Below are 14867 nucleotides of genomic sequence, written 5' to 3'. Positions count from 1 at the left end.
AAGTTCTTCTATAATGTTGATGGGTTTGGTGAAAATAGCAGCAGCTCACCAAATATGATTAAAACGTTGGCTGTAAAATGTGAATTACCACGCTAATCTCTTCCTTCATGTCACCATAAATCACAGTGATTACAGCTTGTTTTGATTGGAACGATACTGCGGTTTGTGTCCTGTGACAGTTTACTGTTTGTCGTTGTGTAACTTCGAGAGATTCCAGTCAAACTCTCTTACTTATATATCTCGTCGTCTGTTAACTGTGCGCGCCCCTAATCACATTATTTCCCGCGTGTTTTCCATGCTTCTTGTCATATGAAAAGCTCACTACTAGCGCCGCCAATGCTGATTGGATTCTGCCAACCATTTTAGTGCCGAGAAAGCTTTCCTCGCAGGCTTGAGCTTCGTGTCCAATGAGCATAGAAGATGCACGGTTGTTTTTTTTTTGTTTTTTGTTTTCATAAATTAAGGGTTTTACCACAGTTGGTTTGATAGACTTCTAAGACTAAATACAAGAATTAGGCAGGTAAGGCACATTTTAAAAGCTCTTTACTTTTAAATATTTATTTGTTGTTACACTCCAAACAACCGTACAATTTTTAGAAAGACTCCCACAGGTTCATAATGAAAAAAATTATATCAATGTGTGTGTTTTTATAAACAGTAGCTAATTGTTTTAATTATGTCTAAGCAAAGCCAGGAAAATATTTATATAACTTCATAATCGGAAATCTTCAGCATATTTACAAAAACTATAAAATTTATATTCAAAAACATGCTGAACATTGTTTCCAATTACGACAGAGAATATATTTTAAAACTTATGTACTTTCTATTGATAATATAACAAACAGTTTAGTCGAAAAAATCCAGTATGACCAGAAAGAGTATAACAGAGTTTTGTAATAGGTAAACTTTTAACTTTTATGTAGAGAATGAAACGCAGATGAGATATTGTGATCAAGAAATACTTAGGCCTGAAAATTAAACACAAATATAGAACAGTGTTTAGTGAAGAGCCTATTGAACTGATTATTTAATTCACAAATACAATAACTACACATTTTACAGCTGGCAAGGTCTGATTTTAGTAATTACAATATTTCGACCAATAGTACTGAGCCATCATCAGGTAAGAGCTATATTATTGGTCGTCGTTGAAAATACTAAATTAGAAACTTGTCTACTTAAATAGTTGCTGTTATAGTATTTGCGAATTTACATTTTTTTTCCAATTAATATAATTCGACTGTCTTTGACAGATAGAAATACATAATTCTTGCCAATACGAACTTCAAGGCAGGAGGAACCTACGATATATGATAACTATATCTGAATGTTGAAGTTCAAGCTGCATGTTGTTAATAAGCATAGTGGTGGAAAGTTTACATTTTCGTACATTTCAACTCTGGGCAGTAAAAAAAAAAAACACTCGATATTTTCCACACTATACCAAGGTGGAATTTTCTCATAAATTATAAAAGAGTTTTTTTCTCATCTCGTATCTGTAAAACGAATAAGTTTAAGTATTTCTTCAAGAAATTTTATATTGAAAAGTTTCATGTATAATAATAAGCATTTACAAGAGAAAGAAGGGTATTTATAAGTAATTCGTTTTGTATTTTGTGAAAACAAAATAAGTCTTTGTAACATGTTTGTCTAGTGATGAATTGTCAGGTATTTTTGTAAATAGCTTAATTTTAATGTGGACACCATTGTACGTAAGATATTTAAGTTTCTTTGTTTATTTTTAATTTCGCACAAAGCTGTACGAGGGCTATCTGCGCTAGGCCTTCCTAATTTAGCAGTATGAAACTGGAGAAAAGGCATCTACTCACAACTCCCCCAACTCTGACAATGCCCCCCGCTAGTGCAGCGGTATGTCTCCGAATATACAACGCTAAGAGCAGGGGTTCGATTCCCCTCAGTGGGCTCAGCAGATAGCCCTATGTGGCTTTGCTATAAAAAAACACACAAACACACACGTTTTGACAAACGAATAGTGGGATTTACCGTCACAGTGTAACGATCCCATGGCTGAAAGGGTGAGCATGTTTGGCGGATAGGGATTCGAGCCTGCGACTCTCATATTACGACTCGAGCACCGTAACCACCTGGCCAAGCCGGGATCGTAGTGTTTGATGTCTTACACATATACATGACTTAAATATCTACACCAAACATGTTCGCCTCTTCAGTCACTAGACGTTATAATGTGACGACGATATATTCCAGTATTCCTTGGTAAAAGATAAACGCAAGAGTTAGTGGTGGGTGATGATGCCAAGCTACCTTCTCTCTAGTCTTACACTGCTATATTAGGGATGGCTAGCCCAGATAACCCTCGTTTAGCTTTTCGCGAAATTAAAAACAAACAAAGAAATCGAATACCACGTAATTCACGTGAACATTTAGGTTAATAATGAATATTTAAGAAAGAAACTGTAATCTAAGCAGAATTATTTTAATTTTCTTTGGCTACAAACTTGTTAGTAGGAAACAAAAATAATGCTTCCGGTGGGGCAGTGAAAAGTTCACGGACTTATAACGCTAAATGGCCCGGCATGGCCAGGTGGGTTAAGGCGTTCGACTCGTAATATGAGGGTCGCAGGTCCGAATTCCTGTCGCACCAAACATGTTCGCTCTTTCAGCCGTTGGAGCGTTATAATGTGACAGTAAATCCCACTATTCGTTGGTAAAAGAGTAGCTCAAGAGTTGGCGGTGGGTGGTTATGACTAGCTTCCTTCACTCTAGTCTTACACGACTAAAGTAGAGACGGCTAGCGCAGATAATTCTCGTGTAGCTTGAAACGAAATTCAGAAAGCAAACAAACAATAACGCTAAAATTCGGAATTGGATTCCCCAAAATGGACACAGCAGATTGTCTAATGTGTCTTTGCTGAGAAAAGTATTTATATGCCTGGTAATGTATATTATGTGTCAATTTAACGTGTATTGCATTCAGTGAGAGAAGGAAGGTGTGAGTATGAAACGAAATAACCTACTTACTTTCGTGAAGGAAATTTGAAACTTTTAGTCTTATTTTAATGTTGATATGTGTATAAGAGGCATGCATGAATAAAAACTACGAAATCCTTTACACCGAATAAAATTATTTGTCTGTTAATATTATTATAGTAATGTAATGTTTATCTGTTTTGTCGAATCCATAATGTCTGTGGGTAAAGGATAATTTAACTACCAGTAAATATAAAATATGGTTTGGTTTGGTTTGAATTTTGCGCAAAGCTACACGAGGGCTAATTGTGCTACCCGTCCCTAATTTAGCAGTGTAAGACTAGAGGGAAGGCAGGTAGTCATCACCACCCATCGCCAACTCTTGGGCTACTCTTTTACTAACAAATAGTGAAATTGACTGTAACATTATAATTCCCCCATAGCTCAAATGGCGAGTATGTTTGGTGCGACGGGGATTCGAACCCTATAAAATATGAGAGGAAGGTTTGTGGCAAGAAAACATGCGTTTTTATTTTTAAATAATGCCGCCATATTGTATTAGCTGTATTCATCACTGGGTTTGTTCTTAGTTCTGATCTACGGAAGTAGCTTGTTTTGATCAGAAGTTAATAATAATTATGATGGTTATATTACATTTTATTTTGAAGATTACTATAGCGACAATAGAGGAAATCTCTAACATACCTACGGTAACTAGTTGCCATTTTCTTGACGTTTCTTACTGTACTACTACTAAATAGCGTTGTGAATTAATATTATGGATACTACATAGGATGTCAATATATTTGGTTTATACTCTGTGGATTGAGACGATAAAAGCTCGTTCACCTCATACTAAAATAAATTATCTTCATTATAATTAACATTTAAAAAAACACGCTACATGTACCTAAATTAAATAACAGGTTGCTGTTTAGTGCCTTTCAACACGAATTTATTCCTGATGTGTATAACACGATGTCTTATCTTAGGATACTCATTTGAGAAAATGTGAAATATGCAAATGTGCCACCTACACTACACGTCGTTACTACTATAGTATTCCCGTTTAATTTTGTTCAAACTAACACTGTTATTTAAACATAATATCATAATGAAGAGAAGAGTTAAAGATATGTATATATATATAGATTTTACACTTACTAAACAGAATTGTCTGCAGCGTTTTAAGAACAAAAACACCTTACTGTTTATCCTTTATATGTTTTTAATCGTCTCTATGAAATCAAATTGACATGTTTTGAAATGATACGTATTTTCAAAGCTAGTAATAACACCATTGATTCTGGGAAAGAAGCGGTTAATTGTCTCCAATCTCTAGGAGACAATTATTTAATAATTATTTGCCTAACTTGTCAGACTAATAGACTGAAAAATAACTTTTGATTTAAAACATCTGAGAAAAACTAAAAGTTCGTGAATTTTACTGAAATCGTGTTTGTTTCAGTGTTAGCATAATTGTACATAAAACGCTATTTGTTATGTAAACGACCCTAATTTTGAAATGTTAGATAAAGGGGGAAAGAAGTTATAGTTAACAATACCCACCAGCAACTTTTGGGCTACTCTGTCTGACCGAATAGGAATTGACCACCACTTGTTTATTACGCCTATAATACTAAATACCGAACGGGACACGAATTGTGAACTCTCGGATTCATAGTATTGGTACGCTCAGACTTCTTACTTAAACCTAAACAAACGTGTATGTATGGATCTTCTTCACGAGTTTTTATTGTACAGAGAGTGGGCGTGGCATAATGTTGCGTACTAGGTCCGTGAATCCGAGGGTTCATGGCTCGTTCCCACACACACACGCCTACAAAAAGAGCGTTGCGCATTTAAGGTCGTAGGTACACTATACAAGTGACAGTCAGATATCCCTACTTAGCCAAACAGAGATAGAGGTAGTACAAAGGTTGGCTATGCGTTTTGTTGATTTGTTGACTTTCCTCCAGTCCATGGGTTCAACATTAGAGACAGCTGTGCGCAAATATCTCTTGCGTAGTTTGTTTTTTCTTCGAAAATAAACACATATAGAAACTGATTAAAAATAAACGCTAAGATAGGCTTCAGCTAAAAGAAACGTTTCAGTTTTAATCGGCAAATTCTAGTCGCCAGGTAAATGAAAAAAAAATATATATAAAAGTATGATTTATGTTCACTTTTATTTAGCGCCTTTAGCTATCTGTGAGAAAAATATGTAAAGAAAATATAATAAAAACAGTGTTTTAAATGTTTTTTTCATCATTATCCCAAGACTAAACGTTAAGCATACAAACTGATATCCACTTCTAGATATTATGTTCGTAAGCTTTGTTATTGTAAAAGAAAGTGATCAGAAACTACACCAAAATATCACTCTTGTTTTATAAAATATGATCTGTTAAAATAAAATACAATATACAACACATGACAGTAATTCTCATTATCAAACATCGTTACAACAACATAGTTAATGTACACCAAACTGTGCTCTTATCTCCAGGTACTTTGTGGTTACAATAACATGTGTAAATCACACCAAGTTGTGTTCTCATCTCTAGGTTCCCTATCATCACCAAAACATAGATAATTAACACCAAGTTGTGTTCTTATCTTTAGGTTACATACTGTTACAACGACATAGATAATTAACATCAATTTGTGTTCTTATTTTAAGGTTCCTTATTATCCTAACAACATAACTAATTTACACCAAGTCGTATTCTCATCTCCGGGTTCTTTGTTGTTACAACAATATAACTGATCATACCAAATTGCCTTCTAAACTCTCCAGGTCCAATAATTGCTATAACATCATTGATAATTTGCACCAAGTCGAATTTTTATGTCCAGTGTCTTTATTGTTACAACAACATAGATAATCCACGCCAAGCTGCTTTCTAATATCTTGGTTTCTTGTTGTCACAAATCCATAGATAATTCACAGTATGTTGTGTTTTTATCTCCAGATTCTTTATTATTCCAATAACGCAGATAATTAACATCAACTTATTTTCTGTTCTCCAGGTTCCTTATTTTACTAACAACATAGGTAATCAACACCAACTTGTGTTCTAGTCTCCGTGTTCGTTATTGTTACTAACATAAATAACAGCCCTCTAGGTAGGTATAACTGCTAGTTCCTTCGGAAGGCTGTTGAGCATGTAGTCTTTTCTGGAACTATCTGATAGTTTTACAACAATGGACTCATACTTGACATCCAATGACGTTCATCATCTATGAGTTATAATCACAGTATTACATTACAGAGTAGATTTTACTGACGTATTTCTTTGTAGACGCAGTTTCCAATAAAATCGCCTTGCACTTTCAAGTTCTTGAAAATTCTTGTAAGTTCGAGAAAATTTTCTATCAGCTACTCAGCACTGAATCAACCTGGAATGTTCTGGAAGATGGGTAAATTTGAAAATTTCATTACCTAGGTCACAAAAGCAAAGTTTGAAAAGAAAAACAGGTCTTTTCCATTTACTTTAGGTATAAGCAATTGGGAAATAACACTTTCTGCCCAAGAACAAGAAAAAGTAAAAATTTTGTTTAGTGTTATCCTTGTTTGTAATTTTTTATTGGTTAAATCTGAAACATATAATTTTTGTGGAAGTTTCAATCGTTTTATTTATAGTTCGGCTATAGAAATACTGCCTAGTTATAAAAATTTTACCCAGTTATGATTGGTGATGATCGGTGCGGTAGTTTCCGAAATCCGAGTTTTGGACGTATACACCGCAAGCTCCATTATAATAAGATAACAAGGTAGATAAGTCACACCAAGTTGTATTCATAATCTCCAGGTTCCTTATTGTTACAATAACATAGTACATATAAGTTCATTTTGACATTATCGTGAAAGTAGCTTTAAGTTAATACGTTACTTCTTAATTACGCGCTCTTGTTTTGTATTAGCTTAATTTAACAGTATTGTGTATTTACGTGGTTTTGTGACAGTATTAGTTAAGCCTAGCATTATGACATATGCAATTTTATGCCATATCAAACGAGACACTTTAAAGTTTCCTATTTTATGGTTGTAGATATTTGTCAAATTTACCACTCTCATTTATCTACGTTTGTTACAGTACATATTAAAATCTGCTATTATATAGCTCTATGACAGGAAATAATTCTGTTTAATGCTATCATATGTGTAGTTTTATGATATACAAGTTTTTACGAACAGATACAAGTTTAAGACAACTTATTCTATGTAGTTTTTTGTGAGTGGGTATTACTGTTGATTAACAATAATGTATATATTGTTTTATTACATCATCTATTAGCCCAACATTATATACAGCCCAATATCTTCATGACAGTAAATTTTGGTTTAAGTTTTCACTATCGTATAACTGTTTTATAAAACAGTAAATATTTGTTCAATATTTAGCAGCCATTTTAAAGGGAATCAACTTCTGGTAATAGACATTTAATGATATAGAAATTCCTTATCTCTTTCTCTCTCTTTTATTTATTTATATATTTTTTTTTTTTTTTTTTTGTAGATGCTTCTTGTAACTGTAATTATGTGTGGACATTTCTTGTAAACATAGCTTTTTTAAATATAAATTTCCTATAATTTAACATTTCTGGACAGAAATAGAAACTTCCGGTAAAGAATTATGAGAAAAAGTCTTGTTGCTTAATTATTTTCCCACAAACACTATATTGCATATTGATATGACTGTAATTAAATATACAGTGTTTAGGAAAATGGGCCTTATTTTCCCAAAAGGAAATATTTTAATGATATGAAAACATATATGCTTAACGTGTAAATATATAAGGTTTACAGATGTATGTGTAGAAAGAAACTCTTAGCGTTTGTGGCGACATATGTTAATAAAATATGGTAAGGACTATCATTGTTCTCGTAACATGTATGAAGGGGGTTATATTACTATGGATGTGTAAAAAGTGGATTTTCTCGTAACTGTACGTATCAGTGGACTGATTTTATTGTGATATCATCTTTCTGTTGAATATTTTTAAAAGTATGAAGATATATTACAGATTTCTTTTCTTTCCACCAAAGGTAAAATTAAAAATATAATCTGTCACACAGAGGCCTAACGTATTCTTTAACCAACCTCTCTGTTGTATATTAGTTACTCTGTTCAAGAATTATTAGCACAGTTGTGGTCAGAAAAGCAAACTATCTTTAGGCCTATTATAAGGGTGATGTGTATCTAATATTTATACGGTTTTTGAGTTTGTTTTTTTAACTTACCATACAGTAACCCAAATAAATGCAAGTGTGTGAAGAATAATTTGGTATTGTGCTTAATTTATTGTTCGATATTACACAACGGACCAACTGTTTAATGATTATGTTACATATTCATTTTATTTTTATAAGGGACTCAAATATTACATAAATATTAGACATACATTATTATAAGAGGCCTAACCGTATTCCTTTTGTTTGTTCATCCAAACTATGCTGCTAAACCTTGAAGTGGCAGAACTGAAATCCACAACAGAGGGTGCGACCAGTTAAAGAATACATTAGGTCTCTGAGTCACAGATCATATTTGCAAGTTTACCTTTGGTAGAAAGAAACAAACCTTTTAATCATAAAACAGTTGATCCAATGAATAACACTGAATAATGAATTAGGTTCAATGCCATAATATTATTCACACAGATTAATTCAAGTTACTATATGGTGAGTTTAAAAAGGACTCAAAAACCTGTAAATAAGAAGACAATTTTATAATACGACTGTGTATCGTTTTTTTTTCAGGAATAGAATCACGAGATAATTTACTCATACCCGCAATACGAGAAATAAGTTGATGAAAACATCTGGTAAGTATAAAAAGAATTCTTTTTTGTTGAAAGCAAGTTTAAAGAATATATTTCTATGAAGTATGCGGCGTTTAAGATGCGAATTTTGTTATAGATATGAAAAAAGTGCACATGTATATTAATACAGTTAGTTGTCTTACGAATGTTTAGAAACATTCTTATGTATGCAAATTATTCTAATAACTGTTCATATATGAACGGGGAATTTTTTTTTGCTGCTGTAGTTGTAATTTTAATCAGCTAAAAACAGATATTTGTGCAACTTTAAATTCGAGTCCACAAGTTGTAAGAATTATATTATCTATCCAGGTGAGTAAGGACCCATACGATATTTTTGTTATACAATGGATATGTTTTGAAATACAGTTGACCACCTGCATATTACAAATATATGAGAGTCCTGAACCTCAAGATGAAGTAGAAAACGTAATGGTTATGTCGAACGTACAGCATAATCCCAATATTACTTTTCTTGTCACCTTGCTATTCAGGACTGCCGTATAATAGTTACTGTTATGAAAACTTTTTTTGTGTGTTTAAAAACATATATCAAGTGAAAGGTTCTGTTGTCGTAGAGATATATAACATAATTAATAGTTAAGTGACCGTGTCGCAGGTGTGTCAGTAAAATACTTCCTTGTCAATTTCACTTCTCACTGTGATGAAAAGTCTCTCCTATATCTTTATGAACAAGTGCATGTAGGATATTTGGTGAGTTACTTACGTCTTTAAAGTTTTATTTGTTTGTTTTTGAAGTTGCGCAAAGCTACACGAGGGCTATCTGCGCTAGCCGTCCCTAATTTAGCAGTGTAAGACTAGAAGGAATGTAGCTAATCATCGCCAACTTTTGGGCTACTTTTTACCGACGAATAGTGGACTTGTACCTTTATAACGCCCCTACGGCTGAAAGGGCGAACATGTTTGGTGTGACGAGGATTTTAATTCGCAATTTTCGAATTGCAAGTGAAGCGCCCTAACCACCTGCCCATGCCGCGTCCGCCTTTATATATAGAAAGATTCTTCGTTGGTTATATGAACACGTGTGACTCTCGTTTCTGACTGTAGAATATGAAAAAAAAAATAAAGAGAGAGAGGTTCTTCTGATGACTGTAGGTACATACAGGCCCTCTCAGAGGTTCAAAGATGTCCGGGCTGCTTCCGTCATTTAAAGCTTCTGGTTATAATAAAAAATAAAAATTATGGCGCATGAAAACAAAATAAGACAATCATTAGTCCAAAAAGAAAAGCGTGTCATAATTTGAATATTTAATTTGTATATATAATTTGTATATATAATTTCAGCTTTAAGTTTAGAATGTGCCACTTTTTTTCTGACTGGAAGGCGCATAACAACAAGTCGCGAAACTTGACAAATGAAAAATAAATAAATTTGAGATCCCCTTTTAGCTTGAGACCCGGGCCAAATGGCCTTCTTGTCTCACTCATCTAATTGGTCCTAGTTACATACGTATATTGAAATTTCATGGCAACTGAGGATGAACTTACTGAGTTGTGTACGTTTTCTTTCAGTTTTACAGACAACTATACCTAATCATCATTACAGGTAAGAACTATTCCAGTGGCTGCTACTAAACGAATTAAGCGAAGTGCCCTCTGGTAGCTGTTGCTACTCGTCTAAAAAATATATTATTATTGATTAAAAACAAAGCCTCTTAAGTATAAACTTAATATAAAAGCTGGAGTTATGTTGACCTGGTTCTATCTAAACATGTGAAGTGATCCAGGAGCTCATAAACAGGTAAATAATTCAGAAATGGAGAGGTTTAGGAAAATAGTCCCTAGTCGTAGTCGCAAGACATGAAGCATTATAAGCTTATTCAATGATACTGTCATTTACGTCATTTTTAATGTTACGACCTTTGGATATTTTACAAATGTGTATTATACATGCAAGAAGTCAATAGCACCAGCCAAAAATTAACACAATCACTCCTCAAGAACAACAAATATAAGCATCAATTTCCTCTTGTTATGCGTAAGTTCTACCACAGAATACTGAAGTCCATTCAGAGCAACGGTTTGTGGTTCAGTGTCAGAATTTTGCACTTTTGAAGTGTCCATCAGGTTAAAAAATTAAAATAAAAGCTCTTTATATACGGAAGCACACAAACTTTATATTGTAGCTACTCCCAAATAATCTAAATAATGACACAATATTCATTTGACGAACAGTTTAACATGGTCCTACTTATAATTGTAACTTTATTCACGTGGTTAACAATAGACCTTGTTATTGTAGCTACATGAATAAAATATCCTCTTGTTTAGTTGATCAAAATGTATGATAGAAATATTACTGTGACCTTAACTACACCTATTGCTTTATTCACGATTAACAGTACATCTTGTTACTGTAGATACCTGAATGAAATAACTTTTTCTTTAGTTGTTCTACATTTGATAGAAATATTACTGTAATTGTAGCTACATCAATGTCTATGACTATCACATGATTAACAACATATTGTAATTGTAGCTAGATTGACGAAATACCCTTTTATTTAGTTGATCTACGTGTATGATAGAAATATTATTGTAAACATAGCCACGCCTATGTCTGTTACTTTAGTCGCATGGATAACAATATATCTTGTTACTATAACTAAACAACTTTTACTTTCGTACAGTTGTTCTGTAACGTTTCAGACTTGCGTACCACTTTTTGTTTATTTTTTTAAAATTGAAAACACAAACCTTATTTTAAATAAAACATAAAGACCTAATATCAAAAAGTCATATTTTAACATGTATCCATTAACGCGAAGGGTGCAATTGTCTTTTCTGGCACGATTGAAGAATATGTGGTACAAGGTTTGCCAGTTTTAAAGCAAGGAAATACTGGCGTAGAGGGTGAGTTATATGTAAGTAGAATAGAGTGTTTATGTACGTGGAAAGCTTAGATAGGAATAATTACAAATTTTATTTAATTTTGTATGCTTACTGTGTCATGTACCACTGAGATTAGCATCACGTACCACAGTTTAATAATTCCTATTTTAGTATATGGACTTCTTTTGATACCAGTTGAGCTATGGATGTAAGTATTTGTGTAAAAACAGATCTATGGTTGTTTCGAAATGCATTGAGAAATATATTGCTGCTACTACGGCTAAATGTTTGATACAAATTTTATAGTCAAATTTACACTGTGAAAGAACCTGTAATTGCACTGTACAAACATTTCCCTAATAATAATTTGCATAACAGCTAGAATCTTGAAAAAACTTGACGTAACTGTAGCTATGAGAATATTATTGTAATGACTTTTATGTCATTCTGGTTTCGTTTTATAGATCATTCTTCTATGGTTGTAATTAAATAATTTTATGTCGCTTGTTATAAAGTACCTTCTTACCGTTTATTAGAAGACTCTTGGTGTCACTTGTTAGAAAACTCTCTTCATACCATTCGTTAGAAAAAAAAAATGACATTTACTAAGAAACTCTCCTTTTGTCACTTGTTTAAAACTCTCTTCCCCTTGCTTGTTACTAAAAATCTCACCGTGTCACTTATCAGGTAGAAACTCTTCGTGTTGCTTGTTAGAAAACTAATCATTTTCGTACTACTTTTTATAAAACTTCTTATCACTTGTTAGAAACTATCTGCACGCAATTGGTTAGAAATCCCTTTTCGTATAGTTTGGTAGAAAACTACCTTTGATTGTACGTATATGCAAAATGGTGTTAATTGTGAATTTTAAGTCACAATAAACTTCTTGTATCTCTAAGTGTCGATACAAGAAGTTTCTCGTTTGTGCTCACGAAAGATAGAAATTTAACTTTAGAAAGGTAAATGTTTCCAGGATTGAGGAATTTAAGACTTTGCCACCGAAAATTTACAAGAGTTAATAATTTCAAATATTATCTGTTAATGTTCACACACATTATATTTAAAAGTTGCTCAGTCAGTGTTCACAGGTAATGTAGATGTAATAAGTTATGTATATATTTATTTAAAAAAATAGTTTATATGTGGCATTTGGTCCAATGTTATGAAACTTACATATTTTTAATACTATTCTTTTAAATACTTTTGAGATAAATATATATGACATGTTATTCTCTCAATAACTTTGAACCAGATTAATAGTGTAGTTTTCCTTTCAAACTCGTTTAGTTATTAAAGTTTTGTTGGGAATTGGTCACTCCACATAAACATTTAGTACGCTTTAGACAAATTGTGCATGAAACAACGTGATGATACCATAGTATCAGAAAAATTATTTTATTTTGTTGTTGTTTTATTAAATGACATTTTAAAGATTTCTCTATGATAAAGTATCATTTTTCCCAGTACTTGTGTGTGGGTAATCTTAAGATCTTGTAAAAACGGTAGGATATTCGTGTAGTCTTGCGTGACAACTTTGTAAAACTGTCATGAATTTCACTGAAGAGTTTCTTTAAGCTATTCATTTTATTGAAATCAATAAAAAATATCCAGCTACAGAAGTACTCTGGGAGTTCTCAGAGTACAGCAGTTTAATGATGTGTATCCAAAGTTCGAATCGAAACATTTTCTCCCCACTTTGCTGTAGTAATACCGCATGTTACGAGTACTTTGCCACTTGGAAAGCTTAAAATAAACTTTAGAATATACGTAGTTAGGAGGAATGAACGAGTTCAAGGTTTCGGACAATTTTAAAACTGTGAAGCCTCTATTGGAATTAGTTGATTTTTGAATAAAACACACGATGGAAACTAAAGTATTTGTTCATATAAGTGAATAGAAATTATGATCGAAGGCAAAATCAAACATTGTTTTATTTGAGTTAAGAAGGTATATTTTTTGGAATTTAAGCCAGATATTTCTCCAGTTTTGGGAATAGAAACCGATATCATAATTGGAACTACGTATCTGGATGACGAGAAATCCATTTGAAATACAATTTATCTCAGAACGGCTGGTATGGGTATTAACACTTTTATTGATAAGCAGAGAACAACGTTTCGACCTTCCTAGGTCATCTTCAGATCAACAAAGAGAGAGTTTGCACTTAACCGTTGCCGGGCACGTCTTAGGAACGAGAGTATAAATGGTACGGGATTGTAGGGGGCGTTGTAGTTGGATGTTAGGTTATTAATTAGTATAAGTATTTAGGTGTTCCTTTGTGTTGGTTTAATTTTGGTTTTAGTTGTTGTATAAGTAGGGTTTTTTTATTTTGCGTTTGTTTATTTTTTTCCCTAATTAGTATCTGGCTGTGTTCTACGGTTGTGTTTATTTGATTTGCAGTGTTCAATAATATATGAAGATGTTTTTTTTTGTTCTTTGAATCTAGTTTCCGTTTTCTGCTTGTTTTCTTCAATATAGAAGTCGTGGCAGTTGTTGCATTGTACTTTATAAATTATGTTGGTGTTTTGTTTGTCAGTGTAGTTTTTACATGGTATGAACTTTAGTTTTAAACCTGATTTTTAAATACATTTGGTATTTACTGAAATGTTTGTTTTGTTAAGTTTTTTCCAAATGTTGGTTATTTTTTCGCTGATGTCAGGAACATATGGTATGCAGCAATACAAGGTTTTGTAGTTTGCTGTATCTTGGGATTTATTGTTGCCCTAGGTACGCGTATAATTTTTTCCACGGATTTTGGAAGAAATTTGTTGATGTCGATGAAGTGTTGTTTTATTTTGTTGATTTCATCGTTAATTTTATCGGGTGAACATAGTTTTGTGGCTGTGTTTATTTGGTTTCTTAATATATTGAGTTTTGTTTTGTTTCATATGCTGAATCCCAGGAAATGTATAATCCAGTATGGGTGATTTCTCTGTGGATTTTTGTTTTGAATTGTGTATCGGTTCTAGATATCTTGAGGTTAAGAAGTGCTGTTTGGTTAGTTTTTTTCTTGTTCACAGGTGAACTTAATATTGAGGTATATCGAGTTAACGTGGTTGAAGAAACTATAGGGAAACAAATATAAACAAAGGCAAAATTAAAGAAACCCTATTTATACAACAACTAAAACCAAAATTAAACCAGTATAAAGGAACATCTTCATACCTATACTAATTAATAACCTAACATCCAACTGCAACGCCCCCTACAATCCCGTACCTGTTTATACTCTCGTC

At 32.8% G+C, this 14867-nt stretch overlaps 1 long non-coding RNA gene across 1 annotated transcript in view; it reads left to right on the top strand.

Annotated features, from left to right (window-relative positions):
* Positions 1–240: 240 nt before the first annotated feature.
* LOC143232582 (uncharacterized) overlaps positions 241–14867 on the top strand; it is a 22048-nt gene continuing 7421 nt past the window's right edge. The window contains exons 1-2 of the long non-coding RNA XR_013017612.1: positions 241–520; positions 8717–8781. This is a non-coding gene — a long non-coding RNA (uncharacterized LOC143232582). The remainder of the gene's footprint in view (positions 521–8716; positions 8782–14867) is intronic.

Source organism: Tachypleus tridentatus, chromosome 11 (assembly GCF_004210375.1).
Source record: "Tachypleus tridentatus isolate NWPU-2018 chromosome 11, ASM421037v1, whole genome shotgun sequence".
NCBI classification, from domain to species: Eukaryota; Metazoa; Arthropoda; class Merostomata; order Xiphosura; family Limulidae; genus Tachypleus; species Tachypleus tridentatus.
This window is presented reverse-complemented; position numbering and strand designations above follow the sequence as displayed.